Source organism: Ascaphus truei, chromosome 6 (assembly GCF_040206685.1).
Source record: "Ascaphus truei isolate aAscTru1 chromosome 6, aAscTru1.hap1, whole genome shotgun sequence".
Lineage (NCBI taxonomy): Eukaryota > Metazoa > Chordata > Amphibia > Anura > Ascaphidae > Ascaphus > Ascaphus truei.
In genome coordinates this window covers 68633822-68649091 of record NC_134488.1, presented here as the reverse complement: position 1 = coordinate 68649091, position 15270 = coordinate 68633822, and the positions used below count along the sequence as shown (strand labels likewise).

The following is a 15270-nucleotide window of genomic DNA, read 5'->3' as shown; positions in this document are numbered from 1 at the left end:
CGCGTCACGACGTGAGATCGCTGCGTCACCTGACGCCTCGATGCGGATGGAGAAGGGCTGCTCTCTTGCAGAGGCCCCGCTGTCTCACACGGCAATCAGTTTCATTGCAGGGGGGAAGGAGTACGGGGCCTCTGTAAGTGCGATAGCAATTCTTGGGGGTGCAAATGCACCCTTGCACCCACCCCCTGGTTGCGCTACTGGTATGTATACTATGGTTATGTATGGTTTGCCTTACCTCTTGATATGACATTTTATTGAAATGCTATTTTCTTATCTTGTATTGAAAATATCACTTGTGAGCACATTCACATGTCTCAGACAGGTTTGCAACCCTGCTTTTGACCATTATCTCTTAGCATACAGTGCTTCCACTACAGCAAGGGATTCTGGGAAATGACAAAATGACATGAATATTAGCACACTGTTATCTTTTCATGTTATCACTGTTCAGTGCATGTTTTGTATCACAGGTCACCTTTAGTTTTACTGAGTAAGCAGGGGATAAAAAAAAAGTTTAGCTGCTGTAAATGTTCTAAGATTACTATTTACACCCTGTATATAGGGTTGTCAGGTGTCCAGTATTGGATCAGACCGTCCTGTATTTGGACACTCTATCCAGTATAAAATTTGATGTAATAATGCACATGTATGTGTCCAGTATTACCGCTCTGGATTGAACAGGGCTGTTGCTAGGGGGCTGGGCAGCTTCCTCCATCCTGATTGGCTGCTACTGGGTAATGCAGTCAATCAGGAGGAGTCAGGAGCCTGGGGGTACAGCCATGGAGAGGAGGAAACAACGTGGAGCGGGGAACAGAGAGGTGTGTGTCTCAAGTGTGTGCCTCAAGAGTGTGTGTGTGTGTGTGTGTGTGTGTGTGTGTGTGTGTGTGTGTGTGTGTGTGTGTGTCTTGAACACATTGCACTTTTCATCAGTGTCCAGTATGTTTGGAGAAGCCACCTGGCAACCTACCTGTATATGAGGATGATTTGGTCTAAATTGATTGTTCACTGAGCAATTTCTTATCCCTGCAGTTATATGAAAGTACTGTATGCATTGCTCCTTTAACAGAGCAATCCTTTTTAAACTTAAGGTTAAACAAACAAGGCATTTTTTCTTAATAAGCAAAAATGTGTGACTCATTTAGGATTTCAGCAACTGCTGATACGGCTCTTTCAGGGTTATGACAGTATGTAAAGTCCTGGCAATGTCTGTGCTTATGTTCTGCTATACCTAGGATATTTAGTTCATGTTAAAGCAGTAATTCGGGTTTCATTTTATTTTTTTCATTACAGGATTGAAGGACAGGGTTCATTTCAGCTCTGGGGACCCCCTGCTTCCAGAGATACTTACCTCCATGGGGGGTTTTGGTATCTCTGGAAATTAAATGTCTAAGTCAGGGGTGACCCCGCGGTGCCATATGATGCCGGTTGCCATGTAGACACGTCGCTGGAACTCCAGGTCAGTTAAAAGTTACAGAGGCCTCTCGCAATCCCCGGCATTTATTTTAAATGCCTTTGGGGAAGTGCAGGGCCTGTGTAACTGCCGCGCCCCCCCCAGAAAATCTCACGCCTCCCACTTTGTGCACCCCTGGTCTAGCTCATGCAGGCTAATAGGAAGCTGGAATGGATAATGTCACAGCTTCCTACTGGCCCGTTGACACGGGACATTTAAGCCACCATTTCGTTAGGCACACAGTTCCCTGGCTGCAGAGATACCGGCAATTCCTACAGAGGTAAGTATCTCTGGAAGCAGGGGGTCCCCGGAGCTGAAAAGAACATAGTCCTGTAATTAAAAAAAAAATCCTGTATTGCTGCTTTTAGATTTGCTGCACAACATGCTAACATTGCATGATAAAAAACAATAAGACCATACACTACTTGATATTAAAAAAATGCATGTCAATGTAACCCCTTTGTAAGTGCTGGCAGCTGACACACATACACTGCCCCTTGGCTGAAATAGAAAACAACAACCCCAGCTTGCTGTGCTGCAGTAGGAAGCCACTTCTGGTACAGAGGATGTGACTTGTAATGGACAGAGCCTCAGCCAATGAGATTGGACTCGGGAGAGGCGGGGCAAAGGAAGGAGCTCTCTAGGAGACAGAGAGAGACAGAAAGACTGACTGACTGACAAATAACAGACCTGACATGGTTAAATCCACAGTTAATAAGAGCTCTAACATTGTGCTGGCACCAAGTCACAGGCCTTGATACCCAAGATTGAGTGGCTTCAGCATCAGACATTCCCATACACTCGAGCAGCGTTTAATGGGGAGTGTTATGATACCATTGTTATGCAAATGTATATAGTGATCATAATGTAACATGGTGTCCATTGCTATTTTCTTTATAAATACTATTATACCATAAAACCTACTGTAGTTGTCTGACTTAAAGCCACATGTGACATATCCCATAGAGAAAGAGAACTTAGGCCCCCACCTCAACAGCTCGTGTTAGGCATTTAAGAGGGGTTACATACTGTAAGTAACAGTATCTGTGTATGATGCCATATTGGCTGATATCTATGCCAATAACAATTGATGTTTTGTTTTAAAAAAAAAATGTAAACACAAATTATAAACACCGTTGTTTGCAACTTATTCTTGGTAAATGAAAACACTGTTGAAAATTGTTTAAGAAATCTTTAAAATAAACACCGGAAACTGAAATCCCTAATTATAATTAGCAAAAATGTACAATTAAAGAAGGATTGCAATGGAAAGTCAAATCATAGTGAAAATAATGGAATGCCGATTGCGAAGTAAAAAACCCTGCAATGAAATATACATTTCCTGTACTTAAAATTCACCACAAGAAAGCAAAAAGGCACAAGGGATCATTTTACAATAATTCTAATGAGCAGAGAAAAATGGACCAAAAAGTACATTCATAACAACAAGATTGGAAAAGAGAATATAGTGGGAGGCAGGCAGGCAGGCAAATTATTGGGGATAAGGCAAAGCAGACGTATTGAACAAATGATTTGCCTCTGACTATACCAAGGAGGAACTCACTGCAAAAATATTACATCAAGAGGAAGCCACAATCTCAACATTTGGTTAACACACGGAGAAGTTCTAAAGCTGCTCAATTAAAATAAAGGTAAATAAAGCACCTGGCCCCGATGGCATGCACTCACGGGTTCATAAGGAGCTAAGTTCAGCTGTAGCCAGACTGTTTTATATTTAATAGTCAAAGACTCCATTTCTACAGGCTCAGTGCCATAATGTTGGCATAAAGCAGATGTGGTGCATATATTAAAGGGAGCCTGACCGACATCAATAGTGGGGAAGCTACAGTACTTGAAGATTTTTGAAGAAATAGTAAATCTTCATGGACTTATGAGGGACTGATCATTCCATACTAACCTTATTAGTCTCGTTGCAGAGGTAAGTATAGCCAGAGATTAAACCAGTTATGGTGGGTAAAAATAAAATTGACAAAAACCCTCCACCACACAGCATACAGCAAATAAAGCCTTTGCAAAATCTAAGTAGATCACATCAACTACATTGCCTAGGTCCAAATTCCTACTTAGCTCCTGTGAGCATATTCACATGTCTCAGACATGCAACTCTGCTTTTACACATTATTTCTTAGCATACAATGCTTCCACTGCAGCCAAGGATTCTGGGTAATGACATGCAAATGAGCACTCATAGTGTGTCACTAATTACTTGTCCATTTTAACATGAGCCATGTTAAAATTGACATGTAAAAAGTGATATACTGCGAGTGCTCATTTGCATGTCATTACTCAGAATCCCTCACTGCAGTGGAAGCAGTGTATGCTAAGAGAGAATGGGGAAAGACAGGGCTGCAGACCTGTCTGAGACATGCTAATGTACCCACAGGAGCTAAGTAGGACTTTGGACCTATGCAATGTAGTTGATGTGATCTACAGTACTTAGATTTTGCAAAGGCTTTTGATACTGTGCCACACAAGAGTTACAAAAAAGTGTACAAAACCAGGCTTTCACATCATCACTGATGAGTGGCACAGAAGAGAACGAGGCCTCTTCTGTTCTTCAGCTGGCACACGACCGCCCCCAGAAAATTAACAGAAAGCCTATGGCACAGTCACTATGACATGGGGTCCCTGAAGTGCCAGACTCCATGATATGGTGGCTATGTCATGAGACATCCAAAGGGTTAAATCTTCCTCACTAACAATATATTTCAAATGTCAGCGATGTAAATAACAAGATTCTTAGATATAATATAGCTGCAAGAAGATAATTTTTATAACTAATGGGCATGCCTCAAACACATTCTTCCTAGTCATCAATTATGCTAGCCTGACACCCTTGATTAAATGACTTGTGAAAAGAGTTGTGGAGATAACGTACAGCCAGGAAATAGAAATGACTTTGCTGGCAAAGATTTGCATGCTATAGGTAAGCCATCTAGTCAAAAGCAAGGTCATGAAGAAGGGAAATCCATTATTGATAAACTACAGTAGATTTCCATTTCACCATGCATGGGAAGGTGTTTAATAATAGTACTCCAGCTGAAAGAGATTAAGCTGCTTTTACTTTTATTAATGTCTCTTTTATATGGTCTTTGACAATAACATCAAAAAAACATTAACTATCGCATTGAGAAATATGTATAGTAGCTGCTTTCTATCTGTAGTTTAAAGATTCCCAGCGAGGGCACCATCTTCAATAATTGTAAGTTATTTTAACATTTTTAATGTTGTGATTTGAATCCATGTTGACTATGACTACACACTTCCATCACTCCCCATCTGATCAACCGTAAACTGGTACTAATACCTGCAAACGTGGCATAGCTTCTTCTGCAGAACGAAAATGCTAACATTAAAAGAAACTTGTATAAATGGAGTGTCATATAAATGAATAACTGTCGTAAGGTCAGTGAAACATCACAAGAAAGTACATTCAGTGGTGCACTCCAAGGCTTCGCTGACGAAGCTCTGCCTGGAGAGAAACGCATAGGGCGTAGTGACGCGTAGGGCACGGTGACGTCACACACGTGGTGCATGCAGATCCAGTCTGCTGCTGTGCGAAGAGCTCTCTGCCTCTAGACCTCCAGATGCTACATTGTAGCTAAGTATACCGCTGTTATACATACATACTGCCACTAATGTTGCTTGTAGGATAACTTTGATCATGAGTATATGGTAAACCTATGCAGTGATGTTAGAGCTGCGCTGTTTAAAGAAACAGCATTTATATTGTAGTTTAGACAATTTCTGTGTTATCCCACTATACATACTGAGCACGTTGTCTAATAACTTGCAGCATCAATTATACCAATCCAGTAAACAATTCAAAACAAAAACGTGATGCTGCGGGAAAAAGTAAAGGCAGAAAGCTGCAGTTTTTGATCATAGAGTCTCCTATATGATATATGTTATCAGTGTTCAATCTATGTATAGGACACAGAGCTAATGTCATGCAGCTCATCTGATCTATGGTGCAGCATTATCAATCACTATGGGGCTAAGTGCCGATAAAAAAAATCACCGTCTTGTTTAAATTGCTATTTTTTTACAATGTTGCTATCACGGTATGCACAAAGCCCCGAATACCTGTGATAGCAAAATTTGTAAAAATGGTGAGTAACCGGTGGAGTGATGATCGTCTCTCTGAAAACAAGGAAATGGCGCGTTGTGATAAAAAAAAAGAAGTTTTTTTCCCATTGTGCGCTAATCTCGCTAGACAACCAATTTGTCGAGAGGTCTATTTAAATGGTCTATTTATTGTAATCTTTCTCTGTGTTGTTGGGAGTGAGTAAGAGACAGACAGAGCTAGGAGTTTGGAGGATTTGGAATTGCTAGAATTGTTGTGGCTTTTGATAGGTTTGTCTTCTGTTGTTTTGTTTGCTTTACTATTTTATTGTCTTGTGAGTTTGAAAGTTTTTTGTTAGTGTGTCATTTATTTTATTTCTCTGTTATTTGTGAGTGTTTGAGGTATGGACGGGAGGAGTGGGAGTCGGGAGTGATGGTGGGGTGACTGGTGTAGTGAGTGGTGGTGCTGAGGTGAGTGGTGTATGTGTGAGTAAGTGTGGGAGTAAGGGGAGTGAGGGTGGGATGAGTGGTGTTCATGTGAGTAGGCATGGGAGAGCATGTGGGAGTCAGGGGAGTGATGGTGGTGTGACTGGTGGGGTGAGTGGAGGTGGGGAGAGTGCAATGCTCCTACAGTCTTTTCCATTAGAAGCAGGGGAGTCAAGTCAGCAGCAGCAGAGCTCAGTGGTTGCAGCTGGCCATCCACGTAGGAAGCGTATAGAAACTACAAGAAATATGCGTTTCATCCATGAGGAGAACAGAGTCCTTGTGACTGCTATATTGGAGCGTTATGACTGGCTGTATGGGCACTTAGTAGGTAAGAAAATCATTACCAATTAGTGTCCCAATAATGATTGCCATCTATTAGCTAACATTTCTGCATTCACATTGAACTAACATTTATATATAAATGTCCTTGTTTATATATATTGTGACAGAGTCACTAACTCAGTAGGCTGGAATAGTGAATGGAGAGACGCTGCAGCCAGTTCACAGAGTGTTAATCTCCTCAGACAGAAAGAAGCACACCTGCAGCCTAATTAAACAGGGGCTGAACTATCAGTGAAACAAGTGCTTTAAAAAGCAGGAAGTTGCTCACACAAGGTGAGCTTGTTTTTCCACAGGAAGGTGGAGAGAACTCTCCCGGCTGGGAAGCCGTTGCTGTTGCTCTGGTCCCCAGTCCTGCGAGGAGCTAGGCTGCTGGGACCAGCTGGGACCCCAACCCAGGATAAAGATACATATTGCTGCGAGGCTGGACATGGCCTGCTCCCCGGAACCGTGTTCCTGTTTGCTGTTTGGAGCTGAAACAGATAAGACTTTATTCTTATTATGCTTATTGGTTATCGTTTGTGTAGCATGTTTTGGGCATGACCAGATTAGCTGGCTGTCCTGTTAGTAAGGGCTCAAGAAGTGAGTTAGTGTCCCTAACGGGACTAGGCTTTAATTTGCAAGAAAGTAGTTTCTTAAAGGGACAGTGCACCCGTACTTATTTTGGTTGTGGCTAATAAACCACTAGTGTTTAAAGTTTCCCATCGTGTCAAGCGTCTTACTGACCCCGCCGCGAGGCCGTCCTGCCACAGGTGGTGTCAGAAGTGGGATGTTACGCCTCTGGGGGTCAGTAGATGAAGATGTGTTGAGACACTGAACTCAAGCGGAAAAAAAAAATGATTTTTTTCTGAAGCATGGAAGTTACAGCTAGCAAGCGCTGAGTGTAAATTTTGCCCCGTCGGGTACGAAAGGATTGCTGTGTAAAGCTAATGCCTTTTGCTGAAGTGAGTGAATTTGCAGCTAGCAAGTGCTGTGAGCAAAGTTTGCCCTGTCTGGTAAAAAAGAAAGTGAAAATGAATTTTGGCAAAGATGTTGCCCTAAGAAGAACCCAGAAGGTTCAAAGATTGTAAAGCTCATACAAGTTACGTGTGTTGTGCAAAGTCTGCCTCGTCGGGTGTGAAGAAAACAAAAAAAAAATCCGGGGTTTTAAAATGGCCGCCGTCATGTGTCAGTTTTGCAATGTACATAACCATACAAAACAGTGTCCCTTCAGGCCATACGATGATGATGATGATGACGACTCATATGTGGCCCCTGGAGGAGAGCTGTACCCACAGATGAATTTAGTATGCTGGGCCTGTCATAAAGTAGGTCACATGGAAGATGTGTGCCCCAAAATTTTCAAAGACAAACAGCTGCAAAAGCAGGCAACGCCCTATGAGTGCAAGCAAGATGTGGAAGCTGATACCAGTGAGCGTGTGCCCAGTACCACTGATATCTCTGGAGCTAATAAAGTAAAAAGAAAGAAGAAAAAGAAAACTGTTCTTCAAATCACAGGGGAAGTGACCAAGCCACTTGAACCTGCGCTGTCAGAAAGGCGCCGAGATGTGCTGCAGACCGGAGTGACCGGCAGAATTGTCACAGGAACGGTGGCAAAGGAAAAGGAGGAGCAAAGGGAAGCTAAATCCTTGATCCAGGGAAAAGAGGCCTTAATTTCTGCACTCCAAACTGCAAAGCGTGATTATGATGTCTTGCAGGAACAATTGAATAGGGAGCGAGAAGCTAATGCCGAGGTACAGAGGTGTATACTCCCAGTTATACAAGAGTATGCGGCTTTAAAGAAAACAGAGCATCTCTTACGGAGTGAGTTGGAGGAGCTGACGACAAGTTTGGATAAGGCCAACACCGCAATTGCTAACATGGAATCAGAGAGAACAAGTCCTGACTGGAGACTATGCTATGAGATGTCCCAGAGAGATGTGCAAAACTTCATCAAAGACTTAGAAGTTTCTCACCAAGAAGATAGCACGCTCAAAACAGAGCTGGAGCTCTCACGCCAGGAGGGCCACAGTCTAAACACAGAGCTGGGTATGTTGAAGGAAACCCATGAGAATGCCCTGAGGGATTTAGAGACTGTAAGGAAGGAGAATGTAAGTCTGACGCAGAAAAATTCAGACTTGACTGATCAAATCAGTAAAGGTGATAAGAAGCTCCACCAAGCAGGAAAAGTGGAGAAGCAATTGATCCAGGAAAAGCTAGAGGTGCAGGAAGCACTGCAGAATACAGAGAGGATGCAACGTGTCTCCCTGCAGCAGCACACACAGGCAATGCACTTATGGCAGAGCCAGCTGCAAGAGCTACATGCAAGTCTGCAAGCAGCCAAGGAGAAGCAGCGAGGGCTACAGGAACGGCTGAGTACCCAGTATGTCCCCACAGAACCGCATGAGGAACTGAGGGCCACGCTGTACGTCACAAGAGCATCGCTAGGGGCAGAGCTGGGTACTTTGAAGAAAGCCAATGAAACGGTCCTAAGGGATATAGAGACTGTGAAAATGGAGAATATAAACCTGAAGGAAGAGGTTTTTAACCTGACTGGTCTGGTCAGTGATGGGACTGAGAAGCTTCACCAAGCGCAGAAAGTGAAGACGCAATTGGCGCAAGAAAAAAATGAAGTACAGGCTGCTCTGCAGAATGCAGAGAAAATGCTGGAAAAAGAATGCCTCGCCATGGAGCAGCTGAAGATCACGTTGAGCGCCACAAGAGCATCGCTGGAGGCGGAGCTTAGAAGCCAGGTGACTCTGTGTGAGAGGGAACATGAGAAGGTCCAAAGACTGGAGCAAGAGCTGGAGAAGCAGAGAGGCAACTCCATCTCCATGAGTCAGTATGCCAAGGAGAAAGAAGCCTGGAAGACAGAAGCAACAGCGATACTGGCGACAAGAACTGCAGAGCTCAAAAAGATGGAGGAGGCTTTGATACAAACCCAGAGTAAGCACCGGGAAGAGGTGAAGGCCCTGAGAGGGGACTGGCAGCATCAGATTGAAGAGCTGCAAACGCAGGTTGCTGAGCGCAAGATACAGCTCGCCGAGCGGGAGAAGGTGACCGTCCGACAGGTGGCTTGCCTGATGTTGCACCATGAAACCGAGATGGCTGATATCCACAAGCGGCTGGACTACACGACCAATGAGGGGGCCCGGCTACAGATGGAGCTAGACAAGGTCCGGGAGGAGCACCAGCAGCTGCAGGTCCAGAATAAAGAAAGAGAGACAGATTTAAGCCTTGCTCTGAGTCTGCTAGGAGACGTGGAATCGCGACTCAATTCTAACGAAGATGAACTAGCAGCCGCACTGAGTGAAAGAAGAAAGGCAGAAGGACTGCTTCAAGACCTGAGGAAGGACCTGGAGTCTGAGTGTGCTGGCCGGAAGATGGCGGAGAAACAAAAGTGTGACCTGGTCAAGGAGCTTGAGGTTCTGAAGACTGAGCGGGACGCTGCGTTGGACTCTACGGCTGACCAGCAGGAGGTTTCTCAGATGAAGCTGGAGGAAAAGCTTGCAACCCCAAGACAGACGTTTGGGTTACTGAAGCAGTCCAAGGAAAAGGTGGCGGTAGAGATAAAACAAGGGAGGCACTCCAGGAAGCATGACCGTGATACTGTTGCAGAACTACAGTCTACTTTCCACAAGGCACGGAATGCGAAGGCCAAATTGCGATGCACTAGCACAGTAAGAATCCAATCAAACTACAGTGCCCAGGGGACACAAAGTGGATTCCTTGCTATGAGGGCAGCCACTGTGAAGAGACAGCCACGAATGAGACGGAAGTGTGCCCGTGATCATAAGGGGAGAAAGACCGCACAGATGGTCCAGCAAATCTCCCAACAGAGTAAGTTAAAGAGTCAAGACAGAAAGGCCCAAGCCTATGAGTCTGCTGACCGTAAAAGAGAGGTGCCATGGGGTGTACTTCGGGTTAAAAGGAATCCCGACCAAGTTGAAGTACTGAAGATAAATGGTGTGGAACCCAACACTGAAGGTACACTGAGAAAGAAAGGTCCAAAAGAGAAGGCCAAACAGTCACTGGGGGGTGTATGCAATGAGCTGACCGAGGTCAATGCTCTTCTACAGGATAAGGGAGACTCTGAGCACAAGAGGACAAGGACAACAATGCATCTTCAGGATTTGCAGATCAAGGTCACAGCGTGGCGTAGAGTCCTGGGAGAGAAAGCTAATAGACAGCAGGATGCTCAGGAACCTTGTCAAGAAGAGACACAACAAAAGCGGAGCATCAACCTTAAACTGAAACTGGCACAAGACAAAGAGATAGGGAGGTACCAGTCTTCAGACACAGGTAGCCTGGTAATTACCCCAAAAAGAAAATGCCTAAATTGGAAGGCAAGAAAAAAAAAGGGGGAGGGAAGGGCCGACGTCAGACATTTTCGACGAAGATGCTGGTGCACGGGAATGGTGCACGGGCTGCTCCACATGACAATGTTTCGCTGGGGAGAGGGATATGTGACAGAGTCACAAACTCAGTAGGCTGGAATAGTGAATGGAGAGACGCTGCAGCCAGTTCTCGGAGTGTTAATCTCCTCAGACAGAAAGAAGCACACCTGCAGCCTAATTAAACAGGGGCTGAACTATCAGTGAAACAAGTGCTTTAAAAAGCAGGAAGTTGCTCACACAAGGTGAGCTTGTTTTTCCACAGGTGGAGAGAACTCTCCCGGCTGGGAAGCCGTTGCTGTTGCTCTGGTCCCCAGTCCTGCGAGGAGCTAGGCTGCTGGGACCAGCTGGGACCCCAACCCAGGATAAATATACATATTGCTGCGAGGCAGGACATAGCCTGCTCCCTGGAACCGTGTTCCTGTTTGCTGTTTGGAGCTGAAACAGATAAGACTTTATTCTTATTATGCTTATTGGTTATCGTTTGTGTAGCATGTTTTGGGCATGACCAGATTAGCTGGCTGTCCTGTTAGTAAGGGCTCAAGAAGTGAGTTAGTGTCCCTAACGGACTAGGCTTTAATTTGCAAGAAAGTAGTTTCTTAAAGGGACAGTGCACCCGTACTTATTTTGGTTGTGGCTAATAAACCACTAGTGTTTAAAGTTTCCCATCGTGTCAAGCGTCTTACTGACCCCGCCGTGAGGCCGTCCTGCCACAATATACATGCTATCATTGAGTGTTGGCAACCAGATTACAATTAGAGGAATTGTACAATTGTATGTAAATATTATATGTCCTGATATACATAATTTGCTAAGTATGCGTGTAGAGGGAGAGGGGGGTTGGCCCGGTATTAAAGGGGTTGCACCCCATATGACCCCCCCTGACCTCACCAGGGAGGCAAGGGGTTAACTGGACTGCGGTCCAGGAATGTGGCTTACACCTTGTCATGTCAGGAAACTGTATGTTCCCCTATTCCCCATGTTTCACTATAATGTCAGTGTCTGCACCACAATGGGGATTTAGTGACAAACTGTGATTTATTTTACAGTGGAGAATTTTGTGTTAAAGTATGAAACGGTTTAAGTGGTATTTGTGTATCTCCGGTTCTGAAGGTCGCAGCAGGCTGAAACTTGGATCATATGATGTCCAGTTCCGGCATTAAGATCTGGAAAGTTTGGACCTGCTGGACCTAACGGAACCGGATATTTTAATATGTCTGTGTTTAAACTTTAATATTGTATTCCAAGGCGGGGATAAAAACCCGCGCAGAGTCCTACACACAAAGGAATGCAAATGGTCAGGGGGGCGACCCAAAGTCTAGGAACCAAGTACTGATCAAAAGACTCTGCCACTCTAACTGTTTACCTGAGGGCGGAAAGCATCAAACTGGAGTGGTTTGTAAGTGTTATATCTACACCTACAAACAATGAAGATCCTGCCAGATACTTCATCTGGTAGACTGGTCATCACCCCTGATTTAATTATGGGGCTACAGAAATAAGACCCTCAGAGTCCCAGTATGCATGGGCTAACTAGCTGGGGGGGCATGGGTTAAACTGTGTTTCCACGTTAGGGATTGGATACCGATAATTGTTCACCAATAGTCTGTATTCAATGTTAAGAATAGGGTTACAAAGGTATATAAACTGTGTCAACCCTACAGTTCTTGTTCTTCTGATTTCATCTTGAATGTCACCTAATTGCTGGAGAATTGCTAGCTGATACTTCTCCATTCCCCAACCCTAAGTAAGTGTTACCTTCTTGCCTGTTAATTGTACTATATTGCTGTGTTCACCTTTTTAAGGAATAAATATATTTTATTATATCTATGCCTCGTTCAGTTCAACCCAGATATTTGGCGTTTGTTATATCTTGTCATAAGTTACCGTGACAATGCGTCAAAATGTTGATAATCTTGATGTGCTACAGATACTCACTGGCAAACAGCATGTCAAATAAATGTTACACATGTTCACACATTTGTTCTACATTTTGTTTTATTATAAGATATGTACATGAACAAAGTTGTTTTGTTGTATATCTAAAGGCAAGACAACATACAAGGTCAAAAAGGAATTGTGGGAAGAGATTAGAGTGGCTGTGTCGGTCTGTGGAAATTAGGTCAGAACTCATGACAACTGCAGGAAAAGATTTTATGATATTAAAAGAAAATTGAAGGCTAAATTGCAAAGCAAATATTTACATGCTTGAGGCACTGGTGGAGGACCTCCTGCTCCCAATCTAAAGCTGACTCCGTTGAAGGAGCAGCTGAGTGCAAGATTCGAGCCCCTCATGGTTGAAGGATTGGCTGGGGATAGGGATATTGGCGTGTACGACTACCCGTTTTTCCCAGGTCAGTACTTTTAAATGAGTAAACGTTTTCACTTGATATTTGGCAAAATCATTATGAAAAATACACTATCATTACTGGTCAATAATTAGTATTCTGTTAGGATGTCATGAGTTAATAGTCGATGCAATCAGAATACTAGTTGTTACATGCAATTCATTATGTGAGTCTACATAAACTCTATTACACATCCCTTCATACATATCTGCATTCACACAGTATGTAGTAGTATTACCATTGTGTTTGTAAGTAGGTCATGGATTTAAACTAAAAACATTCTTGATATGTAGCAGACAGCTGCTGCTGATCACAGTTAAACTCTCACATATACAAAGAGTGGAATTAATTATATAGTCTTATTAACTCATATTACAGGTAATGTTATGTTAACATACTTGCTCTTATTAACAACCATCTTCTCCACTCTACATAGTGGCCCCTGCATCACAGGTCGGAACACAGATGGCAGCCCCTTTATCCCAGGTGTCATCCCCATTAACTGAAGGTGAGGCCATCAATTTCTAAGAATATTGTGTGGCACCTTCTGTGCCACAAGTACAGATTCATATGACCATGGGACAGTTGCAGGTGTGACTGACATCGACAGAGTTGTTATCTCCACAACAATTATACATCTGATGTTGCAATCACCTATAAATTGTGTTGTTGAGGCATCAAATCATGGAATATTTGTGTGTCTCCCAAGTAATGATGTTGGTCTGCTGCATGGCAGACTCAATAGGTACTGTGTCAATGGCCTCAAATTAGTCATGCACAATAGTCCAGCAGACATTTCATTTTTTAGGAGTCTGAGGTCATCATTGAAGTTGTTAGTGAGAATTACATCAGCAAACATTGTAACGACGGAACTATGTGACTGGTAGTTTTTCTGTGCCAGTCTATTAATGTTGTCCTTATTTATTTACAACAGATATCCCATCTCCAGGAATAATATCTGGATTGTCTGATTCACCGTCTTTATCCTTGCTTACGGATCAGGATAGTCCAGGATTAAGACATGCCCAACCTGCTCGTGACCATCGTGATCGTGCCCAACCAGCTCGTACCCACCAGGAGCATTTGGCATCGATCGAGCTATCAAAAGAGCGTTTATTGGAATTCCAATTATCCCGTCATCAAAAATTGCTGGGGGTTCATGAACAAATGGTTGCGGAAATACGCAATATGAAAGACATTTTGATAATGACTAGTTCAGAATTTAAAATACATAATAGCTCTATGCAATCTACTGTATAGCTGGAAGCTTAATCAAACAAAACAATCTTTGTGCCTCAGCACTTGCGTCTGCAGTACACTCTCCTGCCTCCTCATCTCTACATTCATTTGGTTTAGGAATATTATCTCCGGATCCATCTACTGTATTGTACAGTCTACGCCACCAGTAATTGAATCATCTCCGCCAACAGTAATTGAATCGTCTCTGCCACCATTCATTGAATCATCTATGCCACCAGTAATTCAATCATCTCTGCCACCAGCCTTTGCACAGTTACCTGCAAAAAGGAAAAGATTTGTAGCACATAAGCAACAACTCGTGAGACAATACTTGTGCCCTATTTCGTCTACCTGGAAAAAGATGATTAAAACACAACCTATGAAGGCAAGTGGAAACGTATCTGCTGCACCTTTGGTACACCGACCTCCAGGAATGATACCAGGCCTCAGTGCACCCTTGGTACAACAAGCTCCAGGATAATACCAGGCCTCAGTGCACCCTTGGTACACCTACCTCCAGGAATAAGAAAACGCTGATAAAGGTGGCGCTATTGTCGTTATGCACAAAAATGACTACTACTGCACCGACACACTTTATTCGAGCAAATACCCAGTATGTACCTGGCAGATACCTGGAATGCGCCGCTCCTCACCTCTGACAAGCCCCGTTGCGTTTGCCTTCCCAGCCTGGGTTCATGCCTGGCTGAAGGGCGGCTTATCTGTTAAATGATAATGATTAGGATTTAATAGGCTGCAATGCTTCGCATGTCTACCAGATGGCATACATTTATGAATAGTAATGCAGTATATATATATATACTGTGCAGTATTGCAGCCAACGGGAATAAAATGCTTCAATCCCTGCCTTGAAAATACCTCAATGCACTCGGGCAGAAAACAGTCACAAACCTCAATACACCCGGGTATACCCGAATTCGTGGGACTAGCC

The 15270-nt window shown here is 43.6% G+C and overlaps 1 long non-coding RNA gene across 1 annotated transcript in view; it reads left to right on the top strand.

The window, feature by feature from the left end:
* LOC142496484 (uncharacterized) overlaps window positions 1-14894 on the top strand; it is a 51201-nt gene extending 36307 nt beyond the window's left edge. Inside the window, exon 3 of the long non-coding RNA XR_012802008.1 lies at window positions 14017-14894. This is a non-coding gene — a long non-coding RNA (uncharacterized LOC142496484). The remainder of the gene's footprint in view (window positions 1-14016) is intronic.
* The last annotated feature ends 376 nt before the right edge of the window (window positions 14895-15270 follow it).